Raw genomic sequence first — 21,346 nt, forward strand, 5'->3', positions numbered from 1 at the left:
CAAGGGCGTGTCGTCTCCCTCGTAGCCCAAATCTCAAGCGAACAAGGGGCCTCGGACAACCATAAGCCCTATGGGCTTGGTCGGGACCGGCTTGTTCGCCGGTTTTGTCGTGTACGGTTGCCAAGTGACCCGTCGTCCCTGGTATAAGAACAAACACGTGTTCGTCCTTCCGGCTAGAGTGACGTCGTGGTCATATAGCCAGGGACGACCCAAGATGATGCTCCCCACTTTCATGGGAAGTACGTCACAAAGGACGCTCTCATCGTAGGCGCTCACCTTCAACGGTACGCGGCACTGGCTCTTCACCGGTAGCGATGAAGTGTCGATTCACCACACGTGGTAGGGAGTCGGACGTGGGATCATGGTTAACCCGATTCGGGTAACCATCATATCGGATATGGCATTGATGCAACTCCCGCTGTCGACGATCAGTTTACACACTTTGTCGTTGATCTTGACATAAGTGTAAAAGATCGATGTGCGGAATGATAATTCAGATTTTGGGGTAATTAGTGATGAGTTAACTTCATTAATTAGTGTCGTTGGTTTATCTGAATTAAAACAACAAAAATTTATAACAACCTTACTAGCGTAGGGAGAGTAAGGGTCGATCCACAGGGAGCAAGGGTTTTTTTCTTAGGAATTTGTGCTTTAGTTATGTATTTTTTAATAATTTTAGAGGTAGGTTTACTACATATGAAGATAAATAACTAATGAAATAAAAATATATAACAAAGAAAAATAAAATATTATTATAATATTATAATAATATTAATAGGCAGAAAATAATTTTTTTGTATCTTTTAGGACTATTTGAAAGCTAAAACAAAATAGGAAATGAAACAGTTTGGCGCTCTGGACTTAGTCAAAATTTGGCTAAGTCCGGATGCCAAATGGGGAAGGTGCCTTGGTGGAGGAGAGAGAAAACAATTGGACTGTACTGAAATCACTCTAGAATGAGTTCTAAAACGAATTTTAGAGCGTGGTTGGATGCACTGGAACCGTCTGGATATTGGCTAGCTGATCTAAGACTAACAAAAAGACAAAAAACGACCAGAAAAGAATGAAAAAGGAGAAATAAGAAGGTAACCTCTTTGTCACACCCGCTAAGGTCCAAGGGACTTCTTCTTCTCCTTTCCACCAGCTTCTTCAGCCCTGGATGCTTCCTGCTCAGCCTGGCACTCACTGAGGTGAATGGATCTATGACTCAATTGCACTTAGGCCACCAAACATTACTTTGGATTGAATCACAAGATGAATTTTAGAATAGGGTGAAGGGGTTTATATAGGGAGAGAGAGCAAAGGAGAGCCATTGGATTTTTAATACAATGGATGGCCAGATCTTCTTTTCAGGGTCATGATCCACGTCCATTATGGTCCTCCAATCAGCATTGAGACCTTTGAAATACCCCCTGAACGTTCAAGGCTTCTTTCCTTAATTAGCATTAAAGGTGCTATCTTTAAGTCTCCACCCTTGGATGTTTTGTGAATTGAATGGCTGGATCTTCTTCTCTGGCTTGGATCCACGTCCAAGGTTGTCCTCCAATCATCATTTAAGCCCCTGAAATATTCATAAATAATCATGACTGGACCTTCCCCTTGCCCTCCTTTCTTTGGCCCAACATGCCTCTCATAGTGGGCTTAGTGGAGCTTCCTTAGTGGGCCTTTAGACTAGAGCCAATTGTCTTGCTTTGGGCCTTCTTTCTTGGCCCAGGGTTGTGGCTGAACCTGCTCCTCTGGTCCAAATAGTTTTCTCTTCATTTAATTATCCCCTTTATTCATGAAAGTTTCACCTAATTCTTGCATCTTCCACATAAACTAAGAAGAGAGTGAGATTCATTCCACTTAACTCATTGAGTTAAGTGGGGTTAGTCCCACAAATGATAATAATTAACTCCAAATTAGAAAAAGGTGATTTTGTTTCATGATGTTTCACAACTTAACATAAATGTTGATAATATATCCAGATAAAGATAAAGAAGTACATAAATTAGCTGAAATTGCACATATATATTACTATCATTTTGGATTTATCAAATACCCCCCAACTTAGATCATTGCAAGTCCCTTAGCAATGCCCTTCGATTCTCTTTGGACTTCCCTTCTCGCCTTTACACCAAGAAGGTATCTGCATGAAGCGTTAAGTTTATCAATCACATATCTAGATGAGCATTTTCCTTCGACAATCTAGGTCAAAACGTTTGCAGGAATACATGAACTTTTTTCTCATGGTCTGAGCAGAAGTGGTGGTCATAATAGGTCAGCTTACTTCTCTCTAGGCTCAACACCATAAAAAAAAGATTTCCTCACTTCACACATTGAACTGGGCCTCACCCCTCTTGGTTCACTCGCTCACAAGAGAAAGGGCTACCTAAGTGGTGATGTCCCTAAAAGCTTCATCAGACCTGAAATAGAGAGTATGCACTCTTCGCCTCTTATTATGAGCACAAGGTAACAAGGCGTGTTAAGAAATGGCTTCCTATCTACTCTAAGCTTCAAGAGAGATGAGAAGAAAGGTTTAAGGAGAATGGGCAAAGTCTGAGTTAAGAAAGTCGGAGTAAGATTACTTATATAGCCTACTCCCAAGATTCAAGAAGAAATGTGGAAGGTAGAAGAAGGTAAAGATGATCCTCATAAGTTATTCTTCTAGGTAGAGAATGCATTCATTATGGAATGATAGGCAGTTCATAGGAAACAAATAAGAAGAAGAAGAAGAAGAAACAAGCCCCATAGTAATTTTTCCTCTCTTTTTTCATAATATTGTAAAATGTATTCTTCATAGTAATTTTTCTGTATTTCCTGTTTTGTTTTTGGGGGCGGCAAATAGAAGAAGAGAATAAGAAAGGATGTATGAACTACCGTAATCAAATAATTTTTCTTGAATGAATGTCAATCACAGATTTCATGCAATCACTCTACCATCGAGGAGGATTTTTTTTTTTTTTTTTTTAACTTTGAGGATCAGAAAGAGGAAATAGATTGAGAAGATGTAGAGTGAATATCAATGGAAATGATTTAAAATCAGATGACAAATATCAATATGATATTGTTTTTAAAGATAAGAGAGATAGAATGACTTGGGAGTAAGGCCTTTCATAAGCAAGGAGGTGGGGTCGTATATAGGTACGGTGAGGTAAAGGTGGTAAAGGGTCAGTAAGCATAGATGGATGAAGATGGCAAATGAAGAATTGTGGGATGAAGATTTTATAAGAGGTATGAAATGGAGGGGTAATGTGCTCAAGACTTGAAGAAGTGCATCTCACTATCCAGCATATGATTAGGCTGATAGGTAGTCATTCACATAGATAGGTTCGGTTAAATCAAAATATGGGTGTAGTGGGGGTGTCACACTTTGACTCAACACTCAAATCCTTATCTATGGGGTATACACCTTTTGATTTTCAGATCTGTCCTTCACCCTACCATGTACTCTCGCCATTTGGGGATAAGATCCTGTACTACCTAGAAATCAACATTGATGCCCCTATAATATGATCATGATGCGCTCAGTGAGCCTAGCTTCCCCACATTTTCTTCTAGGGTAAAAAGATAAAAGGGGCTGTCCAAAATTTGGTTATGGCATGATGTTGAATTCAAGAATCTTTTATACCCCCCATCTTATTTTAAAAAAAACATTGAGACATCATAGAAAATATAAAACTTTTAAGGCGGATTGAATCTCCCCCCACATAGTAGTTGCATAGTCCTCAATGCATAGGAAAATTTAAAAAGGAGGTTAGAGGACGCAAACAGTGGGTTGAGCGCTTTCATGTAGGTTCCTTCACGTCCATTTCATGTATTGGTGGTAGGCATTTTCTGAAACCAAAGAAAAGAAAAGAAAAGAAAACAAAAATAAAGAAACAAAAGAAAATAATAAAGGTAAAAAATAGAAATAAAAGCTTTAATGCAGCTCTATGGATGTTACTAACCTGCAGGTTTTTCCAATATCATACTAAGAGGTTGATGAGGAGCATCATCATGTAAGTAAGGCTTCAGCCTTTGCCCATTCACTGTGAACTGTTTATGGGTTCTAGGATCCAAAATTAAAATGGCCCCATTTCATATGATTCTACTACCAAATAAGGTCCATTCCATCTACTTTTTAGCTTACCAAGAAAGAGTTTTAATCTTGAATTGTAAAGCCATACCTTTTGATCTTTGACAAAGGTCCTTCTTCTGATGTTTTTGTCGTGGAAGGCCTTCATCTTGGCTTTGTATATCTTGGAGTTTTCATAAGCCTCATTCCTAATTTCTTCAAGTTCTTGGAGCTGGAGCAACCTGCATTTTCCTGCTTCATCTAAAGAAAGATTTAGCTTTTTAATTGCCCATGAAGCTTTATGTTCCAACTCCAATGGTAGATGACATGGTTTTCCAAATATCAACCTGAAGTGGGACATTCCTAAGGGTGTTTTATAGGCTGTTCTATAGGCCCATAATGCTTCATTTAGTTTGTATGGCCAATCTTTCCCATTGGGCTTCACAATTTTTTGAAGGATTTTCTTAATTTCTCTGTTACATAATTCAACCTGCCCATTAGCTTGCGGGTGATATGGGGTAGTTACTCTATGTTGTACACCATATTTTTTCAAAAGCTGTCTAAAATTAAAGTTTACAAAATGTGACCCCCCATCACTAATTATAGCCCTAGGACATCCCTATCTACAAAAGATGTAAGTCTCCACAAAATCAGTGACAACTTTACTGGTATTGGTCCTAGTGGCTATGGCTTCTACCCACTTTGAGACATAGTCTACAGCCATTAAAATATACTCATATCCATTCGAATTAGGAAATGGTCCCATGAAATCAATGCCCCATAAATCGAAGATTTCTACTTCTAAAATGGGTTTTAGCGGCATATGATTTTTTCTATCAATATTTATAGATGCTTGACATGCTAAACATTTAAAAAAAAAATCATGTGCATCTTTAAATAAAGTTGGCCAATAAAACCCACTTTCCATTACCTTATGGGCTGTTACCTTAGCTGAATAGTGACCTCCTCCTGGGTTGGAATGGCAGAATTTAAGGATGCTGTTCTGTTCTTCTTCGGGTACGCATCTGCTAAGAATTTGATCAGCTCCTTGATGGAATAGCTCTGGTTCTTCCCAAAAATAATCTCGCATGTCCTTGAAGAACTTCTTTCTCTCATTGTAGCTCCATCCTGAAGGGACTCTTCCTGTCACCAAAAAATTCACAATGTTTCCAAACCATGGAACATTTCCTATTTGGATAGCCAGAATTTGCTCATCCGGAAATGCTTCATGGATAAGTGAGGAGTCATTTACTTTGATCCTAGAAAGATGATCAGCAACATAATTTTCACAGCCCTTTTTATCTTGAATTTCTATGTCAAATTCCTGTAATAATAAAATCCATCTGATAAGCCTAGGTTTAGCTTCCTTTTTAGATAAAAGATATTTTAATGCCGCATGATCAGTGTAGACTATTATTTTACTACAAAGCAAATAAGGTCGAAATTTTTCTAAAGCAAAAATTACAGCTAGCACTTATTTTTCTATGGTAGAGTAATTGAGTTGTGCATCAATTAAAGTTCTGCTAGCATAATATATGGCCACAGGTTTCTTCTCTTTCCTCTGTTCTAAGACTGCCCCTACAGCAAAATCCGAGGCATCACACATGATTTCAAATGGCAAGCTCCTATCTGGAGCTTGCAAAATAGGTGCATGTGTGAGAGCCTTCTTCTGCTCTGCAAAAGCAGAAAAAGCACTTTTATCCAAAGTGATTTCATTAGTTTTACTAGAAAGGAAATTAGTAAGAGGTATGGAAATTTTAGCAAAGTTTTGAATGAACCTCCTATAGAAACCTGCATGGCCGAGGAACCCTCTAAGGGCTTTTAGATTTGTGGGGAGTGGAAGGCCCTGGATGACTTCTATTTTGGCCTTGTCCACTTCCAGTCCACGATTGCTGACCTTGTGCCCAATACCACTCCCTCCTGTACCATAAAATGAGATTTTTCCCAACTTAGCACAAGGTTACTTTCAATGCATCTTTGAAGAACTTTAGTAAGATTTAGAAGGCAATTTTCAAAAGAATCTCCAAATACAGAAAAATCATCCATAAAAATTTATAAACAATCACCTACTAAATCAGAGAATAAAGAGTTCATGCATCTTTGGAAGGCCAAAAGGCATGCGCCTGAAGGCATATGTACCTACTGGGCTAGTAAAAGTTGTTTTCTCTTGATCATCAGGATGAATGTTAACTTGATTATATCCTGAATAACCATCAAGAAAACAAAAGAAATTCTATCCTGATAGTTTTTCTAAAATTTGATCAATGAAAGGAAGGGGATAATGGTCTTTCTTTGTAACCGTATTCAATTTTCTATAGTCAATACATACCCTCCATCTAGTTACCAGCCTCTTTTGGATTTCTTCTCCCTTTTCATTGATCTCTACTGTTACTCCAGATTTCTGTGGCACCATGTGAATAGAGCTGACCCATTCACTATCAGAAATGGCATAAATAATACCTGTATCTAGCCATTTTAATATTTCATTCTCTAATACTTCCCTCATATGTGGGTTCAGCCTACGTTGGTGCTCTCTAGAAGGTTTAGAATCTTCTTCTAAAACTATTCTGTGTTCACAAATTGATGAAGGGATTCCTCTAATATCCTCAAATGTCCATCCTAATGCTCCTTTATGCTCTCTCAAGACCTTAAGCAAATCATTTTCTTGTGAAGGAGTAAGGGACGAGGAAATAATCACAGGTAAGGAATTTCTAGAATCTAAAAATGCATATTTTAAAGATGATGGGAGAGGTTTAAGCTCTAAGTTCAAATTTAGGGAGAGTGTAGGAGGCTCAGGTTCTACTCTTTCCTCGTTGGCATCATCTACTCTCAATAAAAACCCTCGAATAGCATCGACATCATCCTCCTCTTCATCACAAAATTTTAACTCTTCGTTACTCCCTTTAGGACATTTCATCATCTTGGATATGTCTAATATAACTCTTTCCTCTCCAACCTTAAATTCAACAGTCCCTTTTTCCCAATCTATGATTGTTCTAGCTGTCACCAAGAAGGGTCTTCCTAGAATGATAGGCGCTAAACTTAGATCTCCCTTTACCTTTACCTCAGTTATAATAAAATCGACGGGGATCTCACAATTTTCAACGTTTATCATCACATCAGATAACCTACCCTCTGGTTGTCTAATTGTTCCATCAGCTAGCAATAGATCCATGCAGATTTCCTCTAATTCCCCAAAACCGTATTCCTCATATAAAGCTTTTGGAATAATATTAATACTAGCTCCTGTATCTAATAATACTCTAGTAAAAATCTTTCCTCCAATTTCACATGTAATAAAAGGAGCTCCTGGATCTTTCTTTTTAATGGGAACAGAGTTTAAGATACTAGAGGCATTTTCAGAAAGCTTAACTACCTCCTTGGTTTTCCTCGATGTGCATGAATCCTTTAAATATTTCTTTAAAGAAGGTGCACATTTAATCATATCCTCTGCGGCTATTGACATAGTGGCTTTCTTGAAATTCTCTAGGAGTCTATACTCATAATCAGGAGAAGACTTAAGGGGTTTTAAGGCCGAAGGATAAGGAATGGGAGGGGTGTAGGTTGAAGGTAGGGGTTCCACACTAGGTGATGGAGCCTCTTCTTCTCTTATGTTATTTTCCTCCAATTTTGGTTTTTCCTTGCCTCGGTGAGGATCTTGAAGTTCCTTGCCATTTCTCAATTTTGAAATGACTTGAATTTCTTCAAGATCTTCCTCATTGTCATGATATAGGGTTTCATCTTGTAAATGACATAAATTTTTGGGATTAATGGAAGGTTGAGTTGGAAATCGACCTGAGTGGGAGTTGGATTCAACTCCCTTACCTCCATGGTCAGTTGTTCTTTGCTTCAAGCTCTCCAATAGCTGTCTGGTCTGCTCTTGTGCATCCATCATCAGTTTTGTCTGTGTTTCCATCATGGCTTGCATGCGCATCTCCATTTCTTCCCGTAGCCTTCGATTCTGCTGCTCTATCATGTGAGAGATCACAGCTGTTAGAGTGGATGATGCGAAACGACGGCGGCCGGGATCGAACGGCGCGTTTCACGTCACAAGTGAAATGATGATATGATTTAACTTTGTCAAATTTATGGGACTGAAGTTTATAAACAAGCCGATAAGACGCGGACAAGTAAGCGCAGTAGATTGGGACGTGCCACGGAGTAGAATGATCCGGAAATCAGACCCCCGTTGACCCGCTGAATCTACTAGACGACTAGGACGGGAGGGGCATCTAACGGCCCTGGAGAGTTCGATATTTAAGCAATCATAGACAACCCGATTACCTCAAAGAATCCTGCTCTCGACGTTGGTAATTACGCCTAGTCCGATGTTCGATCCAGAGGTCTTGGCAGGGGACGCGATAGCGGGCGACGGGACTGCAAGCAGTAATAATACTGGAATAAGAGAGAGGGGAGACGAGCGAACCTGATGGTGGATTAGTCCAAGGCACAACCGAAATGGCGGGTCGCGGCCCGGCGCGGAGTTGACGAGCGCGGGAGTAGCGAGTCGCGGCGCGCGCTATCGGGTCACAGCGGGGTTGGCAAGTCCTCGGCGTGCGGTTGGATCACGGCGGGCGCGTACGTTCATGACGCTGGCGGGATTGCGACGCGACGCGAGGTCGCGGGCTGGGGCAGCTGGGGCGCGACGCGGGCTGTGGCGCGACGCGAGGTCGCGGCATGGGCTTGCAGGCTGGGGCGCGACACGGGCTGGGGCGCGACGTGAGGTCGCGGCGCAGGCGGGCAGCGGCGTGGCGAAGTCGCGGGCTGGGCGCGCGGGCTGGGCGCAACGTCGCGGTGCGGCGGGCAGCGGGCGCGACGAGGGGCTGGGGCGCGGCGCGAGGCGCGCTGGCGGGCAGCGGCGTGGCCGAGTCGCGGGGCTGGGCGCGACGCGGGCAGGGGTGCGGCGCGAGGTTGCGGCGCGGGCGATAGCGGCGCGGGCGAGTCGCGGGGCTGGGCGTGGACACGGCGAAGCGCTCGGTCTCGGTGCGGCCAACGCTGAGGCGTGCGGCGAGGGAGAGAGAGAGACGTGAAGCAGGGGCCGCGGCGGGGAGAGTGTAGAGGTGAGGGCGAGAGGGTCCAGAACGGGGTTTGGGGATCAAGAATCAAGAAGAAGGAGGGGAAAGGGAGAAGGGTCGAGGATGGGGTTCAAGAAACGGGATGGGGTTGATGATAAGATCAAGAATGACGAAGGTGAAGGGGGGAGAAAAGGAATCAAGAAACGTTGGGTGAATGAAGGAAGAAGATCAAGAAATGGCGAAGGTAAAGGGGGGGGAAAAGGGATCAAGAAACGTTGGGTGAATGAAGGAACAAGATCAAGAAATGGCGAGGACGATGAGGGGAATCAGGGAGCCGGGGTAGAAGATGGTCGGGGTGATAGTTGAGAAGGGTGTAGGTGGAGGAGAGAATCAAGAACCTTGGCGACAGAGGTTCTTGATCGTCGCGGGCGAGTCTCCTCGATGAAGACAAATCTCCCAATGCAGCGCGGGTCGACGGCGTCTCGTGTATTCAGATGCCTCCAGAGTAAGCTCGATGCAGGCTTGCGTCCGCGCGAGGCGATGCCGACTTCTTGAATCTTTAAACGTGCCGGAGTGATCTCGACGGCACGATTAGCACGACCCGTCCGGAGTGATCTCGACGGGTGGTTCGTGAGCTCTAACCACGGAGTGGTCTCGACGTGGTTGGGGCCAGCCACACCCCCGACGCTACGACTACGATAAGGGGAAGCTCTTTGAAAAAAATCAATTCATTCAAAAACTTCCAAGTAGTCCCTTGGGCATGCCCTCCCCTTATATAGGGAGGAGGGGTGCCAAGGAGACGTGGGGAGAGGTTGAACCATCATGAGACGTGGTTCGACCTCTCCTTACAAATTCAAAATACAATCTTCAAATAAAAGAAAAGACGAGGATGGGCCCTACGATATTGGCCCAATCCCATAATTCGAAATGAAAAGAAATACACATAAGAAAAGCGTAAATTGTTCGAACCTACCCGGAGTACTTAAACCCCGGGTTGCGGACGTCGGCACGAGCTGTCCGACGTGGCTGTTGGCGTGTCGTCGTCGGTCGTCAGGCAGGTGTCGTTGTCGTCGTCAGGCTGTCGTCGGCAAGATGGTCCTCCATCAATGGACAAATCTTGTACCTGGTTTTGTGGAGCTGCTTGATAAGACTGCTGTGGTGGGGTCTGGAATTGGACTCGTTGCTGGAAAGGGGCCTTGGTTCCTTGGGAGTAGATTCCTTGGTTGTTGTAGATGGTCCTCTTTGGTCCTCCCCAAGGCTGTTGGTTGTGGTTCAACAAATGGACCTCCTCCTCTCCAAGTTGGCATGCTCCATCCTCATGATCTCTACTAGAACATATAGAACAAATCTGTGCTTTCACAAGGGGTGAGTTAGGGAGAAAAGCATTCTTTAGAGTGGAAGTTAATTCTTCAAGTTTCTTGTTGGTTTCTCTTATCCCTGCATGAAGATCAGCTTCCTTTGAAGTTACTTGCAGCACTCCTCGTTTTGGGTTGGCATTTCTTCCATTTTGACTTGCTCCTATTTCTTGTAGGTCAGTTTCAGCCACCCTTTCCAAAAGACCAAAGACTTCATCCTCATAAGCCATATAGAACGAGCCACCAGCTATTTGATTCACTTTACTTTTAAAAATATCAGGAAGTGATTCATAAAAAATTTCAGCTAGCTGACATTTTTCTATTCCATGGTGAGGGCATTTTCGGATTAATTCATTGAACCTTTCCCATGATTCACTAAATGCTTCATGATCATGGGGATAAAATTTCTGAATTTCTTTTCTATAAAACTTAGTTTTGGAAAGGGGATAAAATTTATGTAGAAATTTATTCTGCATTTCTTCCCATGAGTTAAATGTTATGCCTAAATTTCTATACCATGCGAAAGCCTTATCTTTCAAGTAAGCGGAAAATATTTCATTTTTAAAGCTTCAGTAGTTAAGCCAGGAATATTTTGAGAGGAACATCGAATATGAAAATCATCAAGAAATTCTAAGGGGTTTTGAGAAGAATGACCAGTAAATTCAGGGAGAGAGTTCAGTAGGGCATTGTCATACCTAAACATAACCCCCTCACCTACATTGATGTTGATGCCGGTTTGCAGTAGACTTCCTGATGGAGTAGATCTATCCAGCATCGTCCTTCTCCTCCCTTGTGGTGGCTGACCATCTTCTGCCATATCGACTTCTTCTTTATCTTGAGCTGTAAGTGTTGCTTGAAGAGCAGGATATTAAGTGTCTAGATCTTCCTCAACACTAGTCCCAGCCTTAGACCTTGTTAAGACCATCAATCTCCAAAAAAGTAGTTAGAAGTACCGTTTGTTGAGGGTTAGCTGCCCTCAACTTTGGCAAAAGAGGAAAAAATACAAATTCACTAAAAACAATCACCGTGCTCCCCGGCAACGGCGCCTGTTGATAATTCAGATTTTGGGGTAATTAGTGATGAGTTAACTTCATTCATTAGTGTCGTTGGTTTATCCGAATTAAAACAACAAAAATTTATAATAACCTTACTAGTGTAGGGAGAGTAAGGGTCGATCCACAGGGAGCAAGGGTTTTTTTCTTAGGAATTTGTGCTTTAGTTATGTATTTTTTAATAATTTTAGAGGTAGGTTTACTACATATGAAGATAAATAACTAATGAAATAAAAATATATAACAAAGAAAAATAAAATATTATTATAATATTATAATAATATTAATAGGCAGAAAATAATTTTTTTGTATCTTTTAGGACTATTTGAAAGCTAAAACAAAATAGGAAATGAAACAGTTTGGCGCTCTGGACTTAGTCAAAATTTGGCTAAGTCCGGATGCCAAATGGGGAAGGTGCCTTGGTGGAGGAGAGAGAAAACAATTGGGCTGTACTGAAATCACTCTAGAATGAGTTCTAAAACGAATTTTAGAGCGTGGTTGGATGCACTGGAACCGTCTGGATATTGGCTAGCTGATCTAAGACTAACAAAAAGACAAAAAACGACCAGAAAAGAATGAAAAAGGAGAAATAAGAAGGTAACCTCTTTGTCACACCCGCTAAGGTCCAAGGGACTTCTTCTTCTCCTTTCCACCAGCTTCTTCAGCCCTGGATGCTTCCTGCTCAGCCTGGCACTCACTGAGGTGAATGGATCTATGACTCAATTGCACTTAGGCCACCAAACATTACTTTGGATTGAATCACAAGATGAATTTTAGAATAGGGTGAAGGGGTTTATATAGGGAGAGAGAGCAAAGGAGAGCCATTGGATTTTTAATACAATGGATGGCCAGATCTTCTTTTCAGGGTCATGATCCACGTCCATTATGGTCCTCCAATCAGCATTGAGACCTTTGAAATACCCCCTGAACGTTCAAGGCTTCTTTCCTTAATTAGCATTAAACGTGCTATCTTTAAGTCTCCACCCTTGGATGTTTTGTGAATTGAATGGCTGGATCTTCTTCTCTGGCTTGGATCCACGTCAAGGTTGTCCTCAATCATCATTTAAGCCCCTGAAATATTCATAAATAATCATGACTGGACCTTCCCTTGCCCTCCTTTCTTTGGCCCAACATGCCTCTCATAGTGGGCTTAGTGGAGCTTCCTTAGTGGGCCTTTAGACTAGAGCCAATTGTCTTGCTTTGGGCCTTCTTTCTTGGCCCAGGGTTGTGGCTGAGCCTGCTCCTCTGGTCCAAATAGCTTCCTCTTCATTTAATTATCCCCTTTATTCATGAAAGTTTCACCTAATTCTTGCATCTTCCACATAAACTAAGAAGAGAGTGAGATTCATTCCACTTAACTCATTGAGTTAAGTGGGGTTAGTCCCACAAATGATAATAATTAACTCCAAATAAGAAAAAGGTGATTTTGTTTCATGATGTTTCACAACTTAACATAAATGTTGATAATATATCCAGATAAAGATAAAGAAGTACATAAATTAGCTGAAATTGCACATATATATTACTATCATTTTGGATTTATCACGGAACGACGCATCTGCCATAGGGTCCGGTCGGGGCTCTACTGGGGCGGTCGGAATAGGTAGGGCGGCTCGAGGTGGAGCCCGCACTCAGCTAGCACTAGGTTGATCGACGGCTATGTTGGCCAGCGGACGGTCTGTGGTTTGAGGCGCCGGTGATGGAGATGTGCAAGGAACGGTAATCTGGATGTAACTGATCTGTCTGTTGGGTTCCTCGTACTCGATGGCAAACTCCTCGTCTCTGTGGTAGTGATCGTCTAACGGTGCATCCATATTCTCCATGTAGCAGGGGTCAACGTCTCCAACGTCGATTAATAGTGCCGAAGACGGGCATTGGTTTGCCCGGTGCCCTCTACCTTGGCACTTGAAGCACGTTAAGTGTGCTTGGCTGACGGTGATGCTACGGGTCGGTGTGTCATTTGTGACGACCCGAGCCGGTGGGGTAGAACCCACGGAAGCGGTGGGGGTGGCTCCTTGCACCCCGGTGGTCTGAGTAGCCCGAGGGGCCGCGGGTGGAATAGTCTGAGCCGGAATAGGTCGAATCGGAGTGATCCGGGGCGCGGTGGTCGCGCTAGGGGGTGTCACCTCGTCACTCGGAGGATCCATGTGCTCAACCAGGTGATACGCCTTGTCTACCTCAGCCGGGTTGCACATGAGAATCTTGTTGCGCAGGGCTGGTCGGAGCCCGTTGGCGAACAGTCTGATAATGACTTGCGGGTCCTCCACGAATCAGCAACGCATACGACATTCCTCGAACGCCTTGATGTATTCCATCACTGAGAGTCAACCTTGCCTAAGGTCGAGCCATGTGAGGAACAACGACATCTGATACTTTCAAGGAACATACTTGCCTTGTAGGTTCTGTGCCATATCGACCCAAGACATGATGGGTCGTCCTCGTCGCTCGGCGTTTATGCTCGTTCTCCCAGAATATCTTGGCTTGTCCGCCAAGTCTCGTCTCCACGTACTTGACGCAGAGATCATCATCCATGCGATACCACCGAAAGTTGGAGTTTATGCTCGACTCCCAGTCGACGAACTCCTTGGGCTTCCGTGACCCCTCGAAGACGACGACGTCGGCACGTACGCTCCTCTAGATGTGGGTGCGGTGCGCCTCCCGTCGTCGTTCCTCGTCTTCTGAGTGCCGATCGGGCACCGGGTAATCCTCGTGATGCGGGTCGACACATCATCGAGGTGGGGTCAGCTCGCGGTCACGCTCGTCCCGAGGGTGGGGACTACCGTCGCGAGGGGCGCGGCCCTCAGGCATCACGCGTGGCGAGTGACGTGGGACATTGTCGTCCTTCTCATACCGGCAGTGTGGTGGTCGGTAGAGGTTGTCACAGCGGGCAGGTATGTCCGCTACCTGATGGTGATCGCGGGGCCAGACGGGTTTGTCTCGGCATGCTGGGTGGTCGGCTTCTAGATCGCGATCTCGTCGTCGGACGTAGTGGTCCGTTCAGGCGGGACGGTCGGCCACGTAGTCGCGGGCGTAGTCATCCCGCGGGTATTGTCTATCCCCAGCACGGGCATCACGTGGGCCTCGTACGGGGTCTAGGTCAGGACGTCCATGGTATGGGACGTCATCGCATCGGCAGTCGTAGTCCTGGTACACGTCTTCGTCTTCATCGTAGGGGCTCCTCTTTCGTTGCGCGTGTCGGGCGACCCAAGGCGGGTCGTGTCAGCATCCTCGAGTGGGGAACGCTGGTCCGGGTACGTGCACAGGGGACCGGGGGCGCGCGAGCATCCGCACCATGCGCTCCATCCTGGCGGCCATGGCGCGAATGTACTCCCCTTGATCTTCATACGGGTCCTCCCGGGGATTGAAGCTGGCGGTGTACTCCTCGTTCGCGAGTAGCGGTGCTCTAGGGTGTGACCTCGTCGATGGGAGTCTTCCTGTAAAGTCGACGGCCTACGGTTGTCTCGTCGTCGTAATCACTAGGGGGGGACTTTCCGCGAGAGGGCGGTGAGCCGTGCGGGGAGATCCGTAGCTCACGAGATGTGCTAGTAGGATCTTGTGGTCCGGATGCCTGGGGTGCACCCGTAACGGCGGGTGCAGTCCGCGCGGCTTTGACAGGCGGCGGTATCGGGCAGGCTACCGGTGTCGCGGGATGATCCTCCGAGAGGGGAGTAGCGTTGCCCCTCTCATCAGGCGATGGTTCTGAAAACGCGTCTCTATGGCCACCCCTAGGGGAACCTAGATGCGTTTTGAAAACGAAGAAATGCGATGCGATGCGGTTGCAGCTAGAGATGCGAATGCGGCGTCGGAGGCACGCTGTGAGCAACCACAGCCTGCTCTGATACCAATTTGATGCAGGAGAACGTCGAGGACAAAATTCCGGCTATCACCGAGTGGTTCGTACTCGGTGTCGAGAGGATCGGTGCGCGTCGTCTACTCAAGGGTAGGCATACTGTACGGGTCTCATGCGGGAGTGACCTACAATGAAAAGGTTTTGGGTAGGGGTGTCGTACGTGCAGCTGCCGACAAACAGTAGGGTGCGGACGTTCGGGTATCGACGGAGTCGCACGGAAACAGTGGGGTAACCCTATCGACCCTCGTCTGGAAGGACGAGGCTACTACGGCGCCGAACGGGATGTTTCCCGCCGGAGGTTGCTCGCACGAGACAGGCGGGCCTGACTCGTACTAAACCAGGTAGGACGCTCAGTTGTATAGAAGGTTTACTCGTCCTGTCACACTCAACTATGTCTATCGCGAGCGCGGTGGAGGCAAACGGAATGGTACTGCAAGAAATAAGCGAGAGGGCACAGTAGGACGGCGTACCTCGTAGTCACCGGATGTAACCCGTCCAATCTCGTGAAGCTAGGAGATGAATCTTGGCATCGAACAAGGGCGGTCGCGGAGTGCGACCGTAGTTGGCAGGCGGGCAGCAGACGCGGCGCGAGGGCGTCGCTTGGTGCGGAAGGTACTACCCGTGGTGCGGAGTAGCATGGCGCGGGCGGCGTGCGCGGAATGCGCGATGCGGTCGGCGAGCCCGACGTGTGAGGCACGTGACGATGAGGCAAGGGCGCGCAGCTCGGTGAGTAAGTGCGGCGCTGATGCGAAACGACGGCGGCCGGGATCGAACGGCGCGTTTCACGTCACAAGTGAAATGATGATATGATATAACTTTGTCAAATTTATGGGACTGAAGTTTCTAAACGAGCAGATAAGACGCGGACAAGTAAGCGCAGTAGATTGGGACATGCCACGGAGTAGACTGATCTGGAAATCAGACTCCCGTTGACCCGCTGAATCTACTAGACGACTAGGACGGGAGGGGCGTCTAACGGCCCTGGAGCGTTTGATATTTAAGCAATCATAGACAATCCGTTTACCTCAAAGAATCCTGCTCTCGACGCCGGTGGCTACGCCTATTCCGATGTTCGATCTAGAGGTCTTGGCAGGGGACGCGATAGCGGGCGACGGGACTGCAAGCAGTAATAATACTGAATAAGAGGGAGGGGAGGCGAGCGAACCTGATGGTGGCTTAGTCCAAGGCATAGCCGAAATGGTGGGTCACGGCGATGACACGATGATGACAGAGCTGGCGGACCACGGCGGATCACGGCGCGGCGCGCTATCGGGTCACGGCGGGATTGGCGAGTCCGCGGCGTGCGGTTGGATCACGGCGGGCGCGTGCGTTCACGACGCTGGCGGAGTCGTGACGCGACGCGAGGTCGCGGGCTGGGGCGGGCTGGGGCGCGGCGAGGTCGCGACGCGGGCGAGCAGCGGCGCAGGCGAGTCGCGGGGCTGGGCGTGGACACGGCGAAGCGCCCGGTCTCGGCGCGGGCCAATGCTGAGCCGTGCGGCGAGAGAGCGGCGGGAAGCAGGGCGGGCGCGGGAGAGTGTAGAGGTGAGGCGAGAGGGTTCCAGAACGGGGTTTGGGGATCAAGAATCAAGAAGAAGAAGGGGAGGGGAGGGTCGAGGATGGGGTTCAAGAAGCGGGATGGGGTTGAGGATAAGATCAAGAATGACGGAGGGGAAGGGGGGGGAAAAGGGATCAAGAAACGTTGGGTGAATGATGGAAGAAGATCAAGAAATGGCGAGGATGATGAAGGGAATCAAGAACGACGAAGGTGAAGAAGGGGAGGATCAAGAAATGGCCAGGGCGATAAGGGGAATCAAGAAGCAGCGAAGGTGAAGAAGGGGGAAGGGATCAAGAAATGGTGAGGACGATGAGGGGAATCAGGAGCCGGGTAGAAGATGGTCGGGCGAATAGTTGAGAAGGGTGTTGGTGGAGGAGAGAATCAAGAACCTTGACGACAGAGGTTCTTGATCGCGGCGAGTCTCCTCGATGAAGACAAATCTCCGATGCGGCGCAGGTCGACGGCGTCTCGTGTGTTCAGATGCCTCCAGAGTAATCTCGATGCAGGCTTCCGTCCGCGAGGCGATGCCGACTTCTTGAATCTTTAAGCGTGCGGAGTGATCTCGGCGGCACGATTAGCACGACCGTCGGAGTGATCTCGGCGGGCGGATCGTGAGCTCTAACCACGGAGTGGTCTCGGCGTGGTTGGGGCCAGCCACACCTACGCTACGACTACGATAAGGGAAGCTCTTTGAAAAATTCAATTCATTCAAAACTTCCAAATGTTCCTTGGGCATGCCCTCCTTATATAGGGAGGAGGGTGCCAAGAGAACGTGGGGAGAGATCGAACCGTCGTGAAGCGTGGTTCGGTCTCTCCTTACAAATTCAAATACAATTCTAAAAGATAAAATCAAAGACGAGGACGGGCCCTACAATAATGGCCCAATCCATAATTCGGAAAGAAATACAACATGATGATGAAAGTAATAAAATGGTAAAGTCTTGCTTACCCGGAGTACTTAAACCCCGGATGACGGACGTCGACTCGAGCGCCTCGGCGTGGCTGATGGAGCGTCATCGTAGCATCCTCGGGTGGCGTCGTCGTCGCTGAGCCGCCATCTGTTGGATGGTCCTCCATCAGGCACCAGGGTTAGGCGCGATGCAGTGTCCTCAGCCAGGTGACGGTAGCTGGGCCTGGAAACTATAGGTTACGGCCGAATGAACGGTGGACGTCAGAAACCAGTGACGACAATAAGGCACGAGGGTGCGAGCGCGGCATGGGATCGAGGAGGACGCGAGTCCAGAAGCAGGAAGAGGCGACGGCGGCGGTGGCAGGCTCCAAGCTCTCCTTCTTCTTTCTTCTGCTCTTCTTCTTCTCTTCTCCTCCAGCTCGTGACCTAATTCTTCTTCATCAAAACAAACTTCTTTCTTCCAAATGCATCGATGTATAGTCTGATCGTTTAGGCCAACCTTGCTTCCCGTATATAGGGGAAAGTGGGGTTGGCCGATTAAACCCAAAAACGAACAAAATGATAAAACAAAAGCAGATGAACCTATGACTTTTAGGAAAGGAAAAATGACAAGGGGAAACCAAAAGAAGCGATAGCAGGGGGGAGGGGAGATCCTTATAGGATGAACCTCCCTCCTTACACGCGACCTTGCACTTCGGAAAACGACAAACGACGAAAACCAAGACTAAAACAACGAACAAAACAGAACGTAACGATGACGATAAGGTGTCCATTACCCGGAATATTTGAATCTGGGGGCGCGTACCGTTGCCTTTGCTTGCTGAGCGGGTTGGACATGTACGGCTGGCGGTGTCGGGGGGGATGGTGACGTCTCCAAAGATGTATCTGGGATAGCTGCTTGAGCTGCCGGAGACGATGATGACATCTTCGAAGACGTTTCTGGTGCTGGTATTGGTGTTGCGCCATCAACGCGGATTCGCACGGCCTCCATTTACCTGTGTGCGCTGCACACCGCCTACACACACCGTGGATCATCACTGCGTGCACACATCAAATCGCTCATGAGTGCCCACTAGGTGCTTGCACCTTTGCCAGGTTCCACCGTCTTCCCTTTTCAGCAGTATTATCATCTTCTAGAATGACTTCTTTTGCTATCTATTCTACGTGCCGATTTGAAAATACGCCGCATAGGATAGCCACATTTGTCGTGTGTTAGGATAATTCTTGTTGTTAGGGATTGAATTACTTGATAATGACAGTTGTAGACACCTTCTCGGTCTTCGAGGTCCTTACATGATAGGCGTTCCAGCGGTTTTCATGGATCATTGGGAATTTGATCGCGAAGATCCCCTTCCTGGAAGTCAATGGAATCGTAATTCTAAGTCAGCAGTTTGCCTCTACTTTCTCATCAAGAGTAATTTATGAACATGCAAGCGTATCTTCGTGTGCATTTGTCCATTTTCCTGTGTTGTAACATGTGTCCTACGATCCCAGTGGCCAAGTATTCATCATCTAGGAGCTAGTACTATGAGCTAAGTATGATAATGTCATAGGCACTAAGTGGGTGCTTAAGAACGAGCTAAATTAAAAAGGAGAAATCAGTATAAATAAGGTGAGGCTTGTTGCCCAACGGTATGCCCAAATGGAAGGAGTAGATGATGATGAGACATATATTCTAGTGGCAAGACGTTTTTGCTATTATGATGCTATTGGCATTTGCATTTCCTAGTAATTTCAAAGTGTTCCAAATGAATGTAAAACGGCCTTATTTACTAGAGAGATAAAGGAAAAAGTATATGTGAAACATAAAAACATGCAAACTATAATGTTTAATTGGTAAACTTTTCATTAAATTTTTATGTTTTAATGACTATATTTGAATGTTAATATATATAATTAGAGATGAATGACTTACACTTTGATTATATGATTGTTTATATTTTTTATCTTTTACATGGTTTTTAACCTCATTTCATCTAAGAAATATTGTTTACAGAGCCTTAATTACTTGGCTAAAGGTTGGTAAACGCTCTCCTATTTTTTCTGGAAATTTTCCATATTTTTTATAATTTTCTGACCAATATTTAGCCAATAAATTAGTTTAAAATTTTAAAGCATACGTATTTTATTTATTGGCATTTTAAAAACTATTTTATTATTTTTATATATATAAATAATCACATGACATCCACGTCATTCGCACAAATTTTGAACGAATAAGTGGACACACTTTTTAAAACAAATAATAATAAGAGAGAGAGGGAGTATTATTGGCTCATTATTGCATCGCAATGCGCGATGCCATAATGAGTGAATGTTTGTTTGAAAAGGAAACGTGGCGCGGAGGATGAGAAAATGTATGATTTTTTTGGTTTTATTTCCCTTTTTGTGCAACAAATGCATGCGGAGAATCGATCACTACATGCATTTCTGAAAGAAGAATATTCATCGTACTTAATGCACGAGGAATTGATAGCTGCGTGCATTTAATAAAAAAAACCCGTGCACATTATTTAATCTAGGCAGCAGTGGACTCGCCACATGAAGTAAATGCACGGGGAAATTGACTATGCATATTATAAATGCTAACTAAAAGTTATTTTTTGTCTTTTAGTTTTTTCTTAAAAAAAAGGCCTAGATTAATTTCCCTCCACATAAATGGAGCATCTATTTTCCAATGATTGGAACAGTGGAACCACACAAGATGTGTCAGAATGCAATCCATGAATGGGTAAAAATGAGAAAAAAAGCACCAACCAATTAGAAAATGCCATTTTTAAGAGGGATAAAAGAGATCTACCGGCCTAGATTAATCCTTAGTAAAATTATGATATCTTGAGATCTAGATGTCTGATTGAGCTGAAATTTGAGGGCATGTTTGTCTTTTACCCCTTAATGATCCATACGGTTGGATCTTTAGATAGATGTCTGGAAGGATTTGGCCAAGAAGGACACAGAGTTGCTTTAGAAGTCGACAGATCTTTGTTCATCATTGAAAATTGTAAATTTCTGATTTTATTTTTCAACTTCTTCTTGAACAATTCTAAAACGCCAAGGCATGGGCAAAATGTACATGCTATTGAAGTTGTTTTGAAATAAAATTAGCACTGCATTTTGATTTTGATTCAAGATCGGAGTTTTCATCTTTAGTTCTACATATATTTGGAACATTTCTGCATTTTCAGATTTTTAAATTAGGGTCGGATTTCACGTTTCCCCAAAATTCTTCACTTTCTCTCGCTGTATTAATTTGTTTATTTTCTCTCTCCACATTTTAAAGTTGATTGTTTGGAAATTTAATTCAATTTTAAAAAACCTAAATATAAAAGTCCATCCAAAAATTCATCTATCACGAAGTTCATCTTCGAAATCCCCTTCTTGATGATTAATTCCCAATTTAAATACGTAAAAATTGTCTGAAAATTTTATCATAATTAGGAAATTAGCAATAAAAATTAGTCTGATATTATAATTAAAACTATCCTATCTTGAGTGTCTTGACTGAAAAATATTAAAATCAATTTTATGTTTGCACTTAATTTTGATTAATTTTAAACAGAATTAAAGTCTGTT

General features: G+C 45.1%; 1 non-coding gene across 1 annotated transcript; it reads left to right on the forward strand.

The window, feature by feature from the left end:
• Positions 1-10,727: 10,727 nt before the first annotated feature.
• LOC144707279 (small nucleolar RNA R71) lies at positions 10,728-10,836 on the forward strand. Its single transcript, XR_013582441.1, has one exon. It is a non-coding gene; the product is annotated as a small nucleolar RNA R71 (small nucleolar RNA).
• Positions 10,837-21,346: the final 10,510 nt, after the last annotated feature.

This window comes from Wolffia australiana, chromosome 8, assembly GCF_029677425.1.
Source record: "Wolffia australiana isolate 7733 chromosome 8, ASM2967742v1".
Lineage (NCBI taxonomy): Eukaryota > Viridiplantae > Streptophyta > Magnoliopsida > Alismatales > Araceae > Wolffia > Wolffia australiana.